This window comes from Giraffa tippelskirchi, chromosome 4, assembly GCF_054371585.1.
Source record: "Giraffa tippelskirchi isolate mGirTip1 chromosome 4, T2T-mGirTip1v1.2.pri, whole genome shotgun sequence".
NCBI classification, from domain to species: Eukaryota; Metazoa; Chordata; class Mammalia; order Artiodactyla; family Giraffidae; genus Giraffa; species Giraffa tippelskirchi.
Genome location: NC_137278.1, coordinates 129895795 through 129909775, shown reverse-complemented (window position 1 = coordinate 129909775; position 13981 = coordinate 129895795). Strand labels below are relative to the sequence as shown.

Sequence of the window (13981 nt, the reverse complement as noted above, 5' to 3'; positions counted from 1 at the left end):
GGGCGGGCGCGGGGAGCGCTCCAAGATGGCGCCCACCGCAGTCCCGCCCGCCGCATCCTGGGCGCCTCTGCAGTCCGGCCGCGCCTCCCGGGCCCCGCGCTAGGGCCGCCGCTGCCTCCCTCGCCGCCGCTGCCGTAAGTCGCCCCAGAACCTCTGCCCCGGCGCCGCTCCTCGTCCGCCGGGTTCCGTTTCTCGCCTCGGGACCCTGGAGCGGGGCTCGCCCATCTCCAGTCAGGGGCTTTGCCGCAGAGTGCGCGGCGGGGCTCTAGGGGCTATAGAGCGGGGTTTCTGCCCTCCCGGTTTTGTACAGGTGCTTGGAAGTCTTGCTTCCTTCTAACGTGTTTATCGGGGATCCCTGAGGAGAATTGAGGACCACTGGCCCCCATCCCCATACAGCCTCTCTCTCCTCCGCTCTTGGCTGCACAAGGGGACGCTGGCTGCCCTCGGCGCCCCTTCCGTGGTGCAGCACCCCCTCCTCCCTGTATCCCAGAGCCTGGACAGAGTCGGGGCCCCTTGCCCGGTTGCATTGGAAGGGCAGCGCTGTCCGGATCTTCCAGAGCAGCTCCTTAGCTCTACCCCCTCCCCCATGTCTTACTGCATCCTTCTCCCCCATCCAGCTCCAGATTGTTACCAACTGCAGAAGCCAGGGGCTCGTGGGTTCTTAGGGTAGCCGGGACTCCCCTGTCCTTTACTCGGATGCGTCCGTCCCCCTCCCGACAGGGTGCTCTGGGGCTGTGTTGGGGGCCCCCGGGACCTTCCTCGGCAGGCTAGGATTCCTGCATTAGGGAGTACATCACTTTGAGAATATCCCCTTCCCCCACCCCCACCCCTACGCCACCCGATGCAGAGCCTGTTCCTCTCCTCTCTCCTGCCCTCCCCCACCGTGCCACCGGCAGCGAGCACCCTGGGCTGCTGCTAGCTTTGGGCTTACAGGACTGCCCAGCTGCACAGGCTTGGACCCCTGCTCTGTAGTTCTCTCTTGATACTCGGGGGACTGCAAAACCTCTGCATTTTTCCTGAGAGCTCAGCTCCATCTTCTCCGTGCCAGCAGCAACCACCAGTGGAGACTTGGCAGTTAACTTTCGGGGGGCTCAGCCAGGGCTTTCAGACCCCTTCAAGGGCCCCAGTTTCGAAGTGGTATGGAGTAGGAATCATTTTTCAGTCTGATAAATATGATTTTTCAAACCATGCATTCCTTCCAGGTACCCCACCCTGTGCCCTCTTCCTCACTTACACTGCAGTTTTTGAAACATGGGGGAATACATTTTACATCCGGAGACTCCAAGGTTCAGTATCAGTATCCATAATAAAAGGATGTCATCTGTTTGGGAAGTGGGGGAGGGTTGGAGAAGAAACTTTGCATTGCATCTGGCTATTCAGGGGGAGGGAGAAATAATTAACATGGAGCAAACGCTACCAAACAGGGAAAATTGGTTTTAATGCATGCACAGTGGGCACCAGAGAAGTCGGAATGGAGGCAGGAAGTGTGGGTGAGGGCTCTGGGGGCCAAGGGGGAAGGCACTTTTTGTAACTGTTTCTCAAGTTTGAACCTGGAGAGCCTTCGGAGAGGTAGGGGTGTGCTAAGGCTGGGGGTGTTTTAGTTTTCCAAGGGAGATTTCGGGTGTGGTAGGTTTTCACTGCCTTTCTGTACTTCTCTTTTCTCCACGTGCATTAGAAGATAATGGTGGTTGGGAGACTTTTTTTTTTTTTTAAGAAAAAAATTTTTATTTTTGATGTGTAATGCAAATGGCTGGGTAACATTACCATCCGGTACCCTCCTGGTAGAAATCTTGGGGGAATCAGACTTAAAATGCTGAAAGCTTTGTAATATATTGCCTTTAACCTGGCTCTTGAAATACTGCAGCATTTTTTCTTTGGAGCCCATGACCCACAAGGCCTTCATTTCTTCCTGAAAGAGAATTTGATTGCTTGGAAGGGGGGTGGTAGTGATGGCTCGGCACTCAGTGAACATTGTCTGTCCTAGAAATTGAGGCTGTCCCTGGAGAGGGCTCTAAGCATGTTCTGTGTTCTGTGGACATCTGATACAGTGTATGTGTAAATGTGTTGTTTCTTAGTAGTGCTGCTGGTGGGTACTGCAGCGCAGTTCTTGACAGTGCAGGCCAGTTACTGGTTTTTTGGGTTCAGTTTGAGAGGCTGACTTAATACATCTTCGGTTTTCTTTTGGGGTTTTGTCAACTTTTATCAAAATATTTGAAGGATTTTATTTTAAATTAATAAAGGATTATGAAATGGCAGATAGTGTATTGAAAACAAACAACCATACTGTCTCTTGTTGCTTTCTTTGCAGGGTCTCTAACAAACGTTTCTCAGGGCCCAGCTTGCCCAGCTTTGGTTGACTGTATCAAGGTTTACGCCAGGGTTTCTTGCCATGGTGCTGAAAGGACAGTTCCCTGGCAGGCCTGCTAGTGCAGTGCATACATGCTGGACATGGTTTGGGTTTTTCTTGCTTTTAGATCAGCAGGCTCTCCTGTAGATGTGTGCGCGTGTGTGCATGCGCAGCTTGGTTTATACTTGAAGTTGCAGACCTAGTTATCATATTTTATTACTCCCACATAACTCTTCATTTTGGCTGTCCCTCATGGAGACAGTGTTTTTACAGGCTGCAACAGATCCATATGTAAGTCACACAGTGACATTTTGCTGACTGCATTATTTCAGCACATTTTGATAATTTCAAGTAGCAAGAAACTATTAATGTTATGAGATTTTGGTCTCCCAAACTAATCACCTGGCTTGCTAAGTTAAGCTGGATCAGAAGGGCATGTTATTTGGGTTGGTTTGAACAGTGAGCTAGGAAAAGGACTTGACACAGCAGAGGCTGGTATGTGATTCATTGTTTCACCAAAGTAATTTGTCAAAAAAATATTTTAAAATCCTAAAATAGTGAAGAGGACCATAAAATTCAGCTTGTATGGATCTCCCACCTAGCACAGTTCAGTTCCGTTCAGTCGCTCAGTCGTGTCTGACTCTTTGCGACCCCATGAATCGCAGCACGCCAGGCCTCCCTGTCCATCACCAACTCCCAGAGTTTACCCAAACCCATGTCCATCGAGTTGGGAATGCCATCCAACCAGCACAGGGATCCCCTTATATGAGACCTCACATAAAGCAGCTCATTCCACTGGGATTCCACTGTGACTGAAGTATTTCTGTGTCATTGCAAAGTTAAAGGACATATAAATTGGGCGTGATCAGGGGCAGATGTCATTCTTGTGCTTCTTACTAAGACAAGACTGACATTCAGTGTTCTATAGAGATTATATAAGAAACCTGCACCTGCTTGAAAAGAATACAAAGATAAAGACATATCCACCTAAAGCAAGGAAAACATTCTTGAATGGAAAGAAAAATAATTATCTTTAATGTGCTGATAGTATATAACAAGTTGTTCTAGAGCCACATGCATGAATTAATGAATACTTAATTCCTAGATTATATCTGAGAAGGAAAATAAAACCACACTGTTTAGAAAGTGTTAAAAATGCAATTTATTCAGCAGTTGCTTAAAGTAGGGTGTGGGCAGCAGCTGGCCCACCCCAGCAGACCCATGGCCCCCAAGCCTAGTGCTGGGTGCTCCAGCCCAGCCATGGTGCAGGGTTCCCCCAGAACAGATACTCATCACCCAGTGTCGTGGGAAGGCCCAGTTGCCACAGGTTATACGCCCATCATGCAGACCTCTGTGCCATGCTCCCCTAGCTTCAGCAGTGCCTGGAGGTCACACCCCCTGCTCTCTCCACACCTAGCCTTTGTTCTGGAAACCTCAGAGAGGACTGGGGCTTGACTTGTCTCAGGGAATGTTGCCCCTGGGCCCTGGCTTAAGCCTATACTCCTGACCTCTCTGCTCGCCCTAAGGGCTGCCTCCTCTGCAGCTCCTCAGAGGTACCATTCTTTCCACTCTGAGTCTTGCCTTTTCCTAGCAGTGTCCCAGCTCCTGGCAGCCTGGGGACAACTCTACATAGAGTGACCTGGGACCAGGCACAGGGAAACTTGTATAGCTCAAGCAGCGTCTAACTGTATAAACAGTAATGTCTGAGTAGAGTGCTCTGGGGTGTAGGTGGTTCCTGCAGTTGGCAAAAAACAAAACAAAACAAAAACAAGAAACAGTTTATTCAGAGATGAGTTGCCATAATTATAAAAATAAAGTATACTTATTACAGAAATATTTTAATATGTGAAAAATGGGGGAAAAGTCATTGTTAGTGAAACAATTGTGTTTTATGGTTATTTCAGTTTTGTTTTGGTTTTTCTGTAAAGAGGGAAAGGAGCACTTGCAAAAGTTATTCAGGATAATAAAAATAAGTATTTTAAAACCAAACCTTTTAAACTCTTAAGTTCACAGTCTACTAGTTAGTCATTTAGAGACTTAACTGCTAGACTGTTAGATTTCAATTTTCCTTTTTTTTTTGGAGTCATTTTTTAAAAATTTCAAGAAATTATTTTTAATGTAAAAGAATTTATTCTTAGAATTGGGCTCAAATATAGCCAGTTAACTAGAAGAATAAAGAAAACTTCCAATCAGGGACTCCGTACACATTCTCTCTCTGCATCTACTGTGTGTAAAGCATTGTACTAAGCACTAACACTCTTTAAATGGCAAGAACCAGCTTAGAAAATGATAACATGCTCAAAAACTATGACTACTAAAGTGTTAAAAGAAGGGAACAGAACTTTCACCCTTCATGTATATTAATTGCTGAAATATTGAATGGTAGCATATTAGATCTAGCCCAGTGAGTCAACCTAAAAAGAATAATTTTGTGCAGAAACATGAAGTAAATGTATGTAAAGAAAAGGCAAAGAAGAAATCTGGAAAAATTTTCTTTGTCCCTTTGTGCAGTTATAGATACACAACCAGGACTCTCAGTTAAGTACATATCAGGAATTAAGGTGAAATGAAGACCCAAGAAGGTTGTCCTGGTTACACCATTGAGAGGAAAAAGTCAGAAGCAGTGTGGTCTTTGGGGATAGGCAACACTAAAGTTCAAGTCTCCACTCTTCTACCTACTAGCTTTGTCACCTTGGATAGGTTATTTAATCTATCTGAGCTTTGGTGTTCTCATCTGTAAAAATAGGAATAATAATACCTACGTGGCATGGTTTTTGTGGGGATTAAATGAAATCTCTGTTTCCTTATGGTTTCTGACACGTAGAGCTCAGTGTATATTAGTTCCTTTTCCTCTCGGGATTTAGCAGCTTAGTGTGTATTTATATGTGTATTTGATATAGTATATATGTACTATATTAAATTTCAGTAGTCTGAAAAGCAGACGGTTGCTTTAACTTCAGTCTGGCAGAGGATAGAGTCAAGAGGTATCCTGACTTTGGATGGACATTGCTAATGTAAACGGAGAAAAGTTTTACTGTACAGTTGCAGTGCTGACCGCCACCACCTCTGTGCAACTACAGTTACTAAAGTAATTCTTTCCGCATTCATTCCCAAACTATTCTAGAATAGGACTTTTTACCAAATAGGAATGCTCTGGCACTCACCAGTTGGCAGGCAGCTGAGCTGGTTTTAGCCATGGCTTGAGATCTGAAGATGGAATGGACTCAAAGGCTGAGGTTCCCCTTTATTCTCGAGTTGGATGTCTTAATTGTGCTAAGTGATTATACAGGTTTGGAGTTGCTTTTGTCTTCAGCACTATTCTGGGTTTTCCCACTGTGTAGTCATTTTTGCGGGGAGGGGGTGGGCAGGGAGTGCAGCATGTGGGGTCTTAATTCCCTGGCCAGGGATCAAACCCATGGCCCTGCATTGGGAGTGTGGAGTCTTAACCACTCGACCACCAGGGAAGTCCTCAATTATATAGTCTTCTAACTGCTTTCTTTGAATGAGTGTCTTACATTTAGGTCTCATGGTTAACCATCTACCTAATTATTACTCTATGTTTATAAAAACTGTAAAAATCTTTTGATGAGTTGATTGTTTGAGTTAGGTAAGACAGATATTATTCTACACATTTTCAAGCTGAGGATATTGAGTATCCTAGCTTGAGTTGTCCAGGACTATGGGACCATTAAATGATGGAGTAGAGACAGGGACCCAGGTTGGTTAATTCATGCTTAAAGATTTTTTTTCTATTAAATGGTGTTATATTCTGATATTCATATAATCAAGTAATGTGAACAATTTTGGAAATTATTTTAGGAAATTATCATTATCCTAGGTAGCTAAACATATCTTAGTGAGTGGGCATAATGAAAGACTCTGGGATAGGCAGAGGGAGGGCAAGAGTACCTTTGAAGGAGAGCATTCTGGAAGCAGGAAGGATGAGGGAAAATGAGCAGAAGATGTATCTTATCAATAAATAGAGTATAGATGAAAAGAGGAGGCATTGAAGTAACATGCTTGTTTCGTTTCTGCAGCTATCCTAGCTACTTTTTTTAAAAAGTCATCATGTCTTGGGGTTTGCTTGTCTTTCTTAATTTCTCTTGCACATAAACACATGCTTGGCTCCTCATAAATGCTCCCACATGGCCAACATAAGTTATAACCAGGACCATAGGGGAATTATGGCCATTATCACCTGGACTTTTTTGCTTATGCAAGGCTGAAATTGGTGTAGGGCTCAGAGAAAAATTGCTGCTGAGGGGTGAGGGTAACCTAGTTGAAGTAGAAAAAGTTCTGGGAGGCTCTTAGTCTAAAAGAACAAAGGTGAAAGTAGATAATAGTTCTGATTTCCCCTAGGTATATGGAAATGTGTAGTACTGAGCAGAGCGGAACAGGGAAAAGCTGGGACTCTGAGCATCTGAGATGTGCTCTTAGTTTGGAACTGAAGCACTCCTGATCCTGGAAGGAGTGGATTGGGTTAGGATAACTAAAATGTTGTCTGCAGAGGTTTTATAGTCACTGTTTGCGGTAGTGAGAGGCTTCCTGCGTTCACTGGGCTTGTCCCAGGATCTGGAAATGGAAAGCACTGAAATCCCTCAAAAGACACATTAACAGGCTCCTTTCATGTTCAGTTGATTAGTGTGATTTTTATGCTGTAAAATCTTTTGAGTTCCTGGGGAGTAAGAACATCAGAGAAATACAGTGAATGCTTATTTATCCAGGGATGAGTTATCTAGACTATGAATTATACATGCCATTTATTTTCCTCCCTTTTTCTACATTTTGAGTATTTAACTGATCATTAGCATTTCCATCAGAGTGAACTTGGGAAAGGAGAAAAAGTCAAAATTAAAATGTTACTGTAAATTTTTAGATAGTGATTGATAAAGGAAGAAATCAATAAAAAAAGTAGCTCATTTTTCATCTATTCTTACTCTCTCCTTATTTTAAAGTACAGACAGTTGAAAGCTGAGCCTCCAAAAGCTTAATGCTCACCAGAAGCCAGTATGAAATAGCATTTTTCCTTCATTTTACTGAGTGACAGCCCTGTAAATAAGTAGGTCTTAATTTATTACATGGTTAGTTTCACAAGGAATTTTTCTTCAATTAAGGATAAATGCAGCAGGCTTTTGCTTCACATTCACTAGTATCTTTTTGTTTTAGCAAGCAGCTGAATAAAAATGCTTTTAAATGAAAGTAAATTGATGCATTATTATTAAATTGCAGAGAAGGATTGAGCAGGTTTCAAAAGAGACTGGTAGTGCTTTCTTGGAGGTCAGAATACCCAGAAATCTCATTTGCTACAGAATTCCCAATTGGATAGCCAGAGATTTTGGTGAAAATTAAAAGGAGAAATGTCTTGTTTCTAGGAATGATACCTTGAAGAAAATAAAGCATTTAAAATAGATTTATACTGTGACAAGGAAGAAACCATTGGGAATGTGAGAAATTATCAACGTGGAGAGTGAGAGATAGTGAAAAGAATGATTGCAGTATGTGTGTACCTATGGCTGATTCATGTTGGTGTTTGACAGAAGGCAACAAAATTCTGTAAAGCAATTATCCTTCAATTAAGAAAAAGAATGACTGCAGTGAAAATGGACAAGGGAATTTGGATGTGAACTTGGGGAGAGTTCTCTCTCCTCTGCAGACTCCTTTGGATACAGGTCTGTTCTATTCCCTGAGCTAGAGTGATTCTGAACTTCTGGATCTAGCACAGACTTTTAGGAGGATGTTTTGTGTTTTAAATGTTATTTTACCCCTTCCTCTGCTAGAACTTTGTTGCAGATTGCTTACTTTTCCTGATCTCTGCTTTGGAAAAGATGGAGAATATTTTCTTGCTTTGTAATAAAACAAACAAACAAAAAATGATAATATTCTTAAATGTGTTTTTAATTAACTTTTTTTAAAAAAGGATTTTAAGTCATTTAATATAAAAACATTTTATCAAAAGGCACTGTTGCAGGTATCTCTCCATTCTATACATAAAATTTATCTTTAACATTTATTTGTTTGAATAGTTAACAGAGGCAAAGGGTTAAAAAAATCAGAAGCTTCAAAGTTAAGTCTTCTTATACTGTCACCTTCACTCAGTGTACATTCTATAAAGATAACTACTGTTACCAGCTTCTTTGTATCCTTTCTACATGATATGCTTATAAATACTTTCTCTTTCCTGCCCCCCACACAATTATATCCATTGTCTTTTGAGAAAGACTGTTAAAATAGTTTGAGGATTTGAATTCTCAGTCTGGGTCATTTTAGATCAATTAATTCCCCCTTAGCAAAAAAATTTAGTGACATTCTTAAATGTATTTTTTTTTAATTTCTTCTTTTTTTTTTTTAAGGGATATTAAGTCATTTAATATGAAAACATTTTCTCAGGAGGCACCATTGAAGGTATCTCTTCCATTCTGTGTTATAAATTTAGGGATTTGAATATAATTAGAGTACAATTAGAATTATATTCAAATTAGAATAGAAATTTCACCAAGAACAAATCAGTAGGACTAGGGTAGGATACCCCAGTGGCAGATAAGCCTGCAAAGATGGGGGAGAGTTAGCTAAACATTATGAATTTGTTGACGTTGCAGTTATCCTTGGAGACAATGGAGAACATAGAAGGTTGTTGTTGTTGTTGTTTTTTAAGGCATGCAGAATGACACATCATCAAAGTTGATAATATTTTAGGAGGATTGGGCAGCAGTGAATGTACAGTAGGATGAAATAGAACAAGGAATGGACTTCCAGTTAATTGGCTGTTTGATTTGGCCTAGTTGTGTGGTGACAAAGGCTTGGACTTGGATAGTAGTGATGAAGATGGAAAGGAAAGAACATTAATATAATTTTTATATGTGTGTCACATGGATGTGTGTGTTTAAGCAACATTTTTTAATGTAAGAAGTAGTTTCTAAGATGGCCCAATAAAACTTGGTGAATAACTTTCCTTGAGGGGAAGGAAGGAGGAGGAGTTAAAAGATTATTTTGCTCTTTTAAAGTTGAGAGACAGAGAATCTTCTCTTTAGAAAATCTGAGAAAATAAGTTCTGTAATATACGTTGGCAGTCTAGTCCAGAGCATCTTGGTTAGCAGGCTACTGATTTCTCATTTTTAATCTTTTCTCTGCAGAGGGTTTTTCCCCTGAGCTTCTCAGGCTTTCTTTAAGGAAAACCCAAGTCTTCCAACTTTTTTATTCTGTGTGTTCTCTCACTGATAAAGATTACTTAATCTTTGTGGGTTTCTATCCTTTGCTTATTTTGTGGTCTTTCATTCTGTCCGCATATAGACACTTAGCTCACTTGATATTCTCAACTTTTTCCTTGATACTCTCGACTAACCTTTGGTTTAGTGTATAAAGAAACAAGAATTATGCGCCTTTTCATAGGACTGTTTTGTCCTTACTGAAACTCAGTGACTTTCTCTCTTTGATCATTTGCTTATATTCTCTGTGCTTTTTGGAAGCCATAGTAGTAAGTGAGTGAAATTACAGGCTGAATTAAAGGTAGCAACTGAGAGGATTTTAATAGGTGAAAGCAGAGGGAAAATGTTAGGCTTTATGAGCCAGTAATGTTGCTTGTCATTTCTGGTATTGATCTTGGACTGTCGATACAAATGTCAGACTTGACTTGCATAAACTTCCTTGGTGTAGCTGGGGTACAGAACAGTGGTGAGTGGGCCCTGATGTGTCACTTCAGTATACAGTGATAGTTCAGAGTGAAGGGTGAGCTCAAGGATGTGGGGTTCTAGCATTTTGCAGGAGGTAAAGATCTTTAAATAAGAAAAAGGATGATCAGAACATCAGAACACACACATGCAAAATAACAGACTGCATCTAGAGAAAAGCAATTTGTTGAATTTTTTCATTTAATTTTCCTTCTCCCCTCCGAAGTTACTGAGTTCTTGCAAATTCAATTAACGTTTGCTGCAATTTGCACGCAGACTGTTGGCAAGACATCTCCATGGTTTGTGTGGAACCAGTGGACCAAGCAGAGTTCATGTACAAGATGTTAGTAAATTTAGCACTCTATTTAGGGACGTAAAGGACTTCCCATGCAGCGCAGTGGTGCTGAGCACGATGTCGTTTAGGGATATAAAACATCTTTACAATAATCCCATCAGGAGGTTCTCTGTGCAATCATATTGTAAGTTTGTACCTGTTTCCTAGTTTGAATGCTCAAAGTAATAGTGTTTAAGAACAGTTAAACAGCAACCTCTTGGGAAGCCATTCTTAAAATAGTTTGGGTTGAGGAAAGTCCATAAAGACCACTTAGCTGAATGATGGCAATCTGTTTTATTAATCTATATGTTCTAGTACAAGTAATATTTTAGTAGGTTTATGTTGTTGTTGTTGTTGTTGTTGTTGTTGTTGTTCAGTCGCTCAGTTGTGTCTGACTCTTTGTGACCCCATGAACTGCTACATGCCAGGCTTCCCTGTCCTTCCCCATCTCCTGGACCTTACTCAAACTCATGTCCATCGAGTCAGTGATGCCATCCAACCATCTCATCCTCTGTCATCCCCTTTCCTCCTGCCTTCAATCTTTCCCAGCATCAGAGTCTTTTCTAATGAGTCGGCCCTTTGCATCACTCAAAAGTATCGGAGCTTCAGCTTCAGTATCAATTCTTCCAATGAAGATTCAGGTTTGATTTTGTTCAGGATTAACTGGTTTGATCTCCTTGCAGTCCAAGGGAATCTCAAGAGTCTTCTCCAGCACCACAGTTCAAGAGCATCAATTCTTTGGTGCTCAGGTTTCTTTATGGTCCAACTCATATCCATACATGACTAATGGAAAAACCATAGCTTTGACTATATGGACCTTTGTTGGCAAAGTAATGTCTCTGCTTTTTAATATGCTGTCTGGGTTTGTCATAGCTCTTCTTCCAAGGAGCAAGTATCTTTTAATTTCATGACTGCAGTCACCATCTGCAGTGATTTTGGAGCCCAAGAAAATAAAGTCTGCCACTGTTTCCATTGTTTCCCCATCTATTTGCCATGAAGTCATGGGATCGGATGCCATGATCTTTGTTTTTTGAATGTTGAGTTGTAAACCAGCCTTTTCACTCTCCCCTTTCATCTTCATCAAGAGGCTGTTTAGTTCCTCTTTGCTTTCTGCCATAAGGGTGGTGTCATCTACATATCTGAGGTTGTTGATATTTCTCCCTGCAATCTTGATTCTAGCTAGTGCTTCATTCAGCCCAGCATTTCAAATGATGTACTCTGCATAGAAGTTAAATAAGTAGGGTAACAATATACAGCCTTGATGTACTCTTTTCTCAATTTGGAACCAGTCCGTTGTTCCATGTCCGGTTCTAACTGTTGCTTCTTGACTTGCATACAGGTTTCTCAGGAGGCAGGTAAGGTAGTCTGGTATTCCCAGCTCTTGAAGAATTTTCCACAGTTTATTGTGATCCACACAGTCACAGGCTTTTGTATAGTCAATGAATCAGAAGTAGATGTTTTTCTGGAATTCTCTTGCTTTCTCTATGATCCAGTGAATGTTGGCTATTTGATCTCTGATTCCTTTGCCTTTTCTAAATCCAGCTTGAACATCTGGAAGTTCTCAACTCATATACTATTGAGGCCTAGCTTGGAGAATTTTGAGCATTACTTTGCTAGCTTGCGAGATGAGTACACTTGTGCAGTAGTTTGAACATTCTTTGGCATTGCCTTTCTTTCAGATTGGAATGAAAACTGACCTTTTTCAGTCCTGTGGCCACTGCTGAATTTTCCAAATTTGCTGGCATATTGAGTGCAGTACTTTAACGGCATAATCTTTTAGGATTTGAAGTAGCTCAGCTGTAGTTCCATCACCTCCATTAGCTTTGTTCGTAGTGATGCTTCCTAAGATCTACTTGACTTTGCATTCCAGGATGTCTGGCTCTAGGTGAGTGATCATACCATCTTGGTTATCCTGGTCATTAAGATATTTTTGTATAGTTTTTCGGTGTATTGTTGCCACCTCTTCTTAATATCTTCTGCTTCTGTTAGGTCCATACCATTTCTGTCCTTATTGTGCCCATTTTTGCATGAAATGTTCCCTTGGTATCTCTAATTTTCTTGAAGAGATCTCTAGTCTTTCCCATTCTATTATTTTCCTCTATTTCTTTGCATTGTTCACTTAGGAAAGCTTTTTTATCTCTCCATGCTATTCTTTGGAATTGCCTTCAGACAGGTATATCTTCCCTTTTCTCCTTTGCCTTTTGCTTCTCTTCTTTTCTCAGCCATTTGTAAGGCCTCCTCAGACAACTGTTTTGCCTTTTTGCATTTCTTTTTCTTGGGGATGGTCTTGATCACCGCCTCCTATACAATGTTATGAACCTCTGTTCATAATTCTTCAGGCACTCTATCAGATCTAATCCCTTGAATCTATTTGTCGCTTCCAGTGTATAATTGTAAAGGATTTGATTTAGGTCCTACCTGAATGGCCTAGTGGTTTTCCCTACTTTCTTCAATTTAAGTCTGAATTTGGCAATAAGGAGTTCATGACCTGAGCCACAGTCAGCTCCAGGTCTTGTTTTGCTGACTGTATAGAGCTTCTCCATCTTTGGTTGCAAAGAATATAACCAATCTGATTTTGGTTTTGACCATCTGGTGATGTCCATGTGTAGAGTCGTCTCTTGTGTTGTTGGAAGAGGGTGTGTACTGTGACCAGTGCGTTCTCTTGGCAAAACTCTGTTAGCCTTTGCCCTGCTTCAGTTTTGTACTCCCAAGGCCAAACTTGCCTGTTATTCCAGGTATGTCTTGACTTCCTACTTTTGCATTCCAATCTCCTATGATGAAAAGGACATCTTTTTTTGGTAGGTTTTTAGGCTTTTATTTTTTCACTTTCCTTTCATTTGTAATATTTCTTCTTCCTTGTCTCTAGAAAAGGGAGTGGTGAAAGGCACAGATTGAGTGATGAATTGAGTGATTAAGTGGAGTGGGGAAACAAAATAGAACGAGCCTGTATTTCACTCACCCCACAAGGCTTTTTTTTTTTTCTTTCTCTGACTCATACAGGAAAACTTAAGCCATAAGTGCCAAAGGGGTAAAAGTTCTTTCATTTTGGGATCTAAATGTAGATTCTTTGCATTAGAAATTGCTCCAAAGCTTTATGGGTCAAAGAAAATAAGTCCGTTTGTGTCATGAGTGGGTATCAAAGACTTGTTGTTAATTAGATCCGAATGTTTTCCATCTTTCATTTTGGTAAGCTAATATGCAGCTGGACCCTTGGGGCTAACGTGCTATGTTCCTAGCCACACACTCCTTCCTGACCATTAGGAAGTCTCTGGTCTGTATTGTCCTTTGCAGCTTGTAGGAGGTGGGCATTTTCCACTTCCCTCTCCTCAGCAGGCTGCCTAGGTTCCCAGGGCTGAGGTAAGCCATCATCACCCAGGGGTGTGTGACTCCTGTGTCCTGCTTGGGCTCTGCTCTGCAGCCCTGCCTTTAAAGGCCCAGGCTAGTGCTCAGAGAAAGGTTTTTTTAAAGAGCAATGCATTTATCACTCAGTGCAATCTACTGCAAAATCTGAAGGAGAAAAAAATCCTCCCAGGAAGCAATGCCACTTTTCTAGCCAGGTTTCCAGAACCATTAGCTCCTTATAGACACTGCTTCTGTTTATAGATGTCGAGTTGTTAAGGGTTTACCAGTTGTTTT

General features: G+C 41.4%; 2 protein-coding genes across 4 annotated transcripts in view; both read left to right on the top strand.

The window, feature by feature from the left end:
* The window catches only part of SCN8A (sodium voltage-gated channel alpha subunit 8), a 196648-nt gene that overhangs the window by 306 nt on the left and 182361 nt on the right, over positions 1-13981 (top strand). The gene's annotated exons all lie outside the window — the stretch shown is intronic.
* The window catches only part of SLC4A8 (solute carrier family 4 member 8), a 200260-nt gene that overhangs the window by 128767 nt on the left and 57512 nt on the right, over positions 1-13981 (top strand). The gene's annotated exons all lie outside the window — the stretch shown is intronic.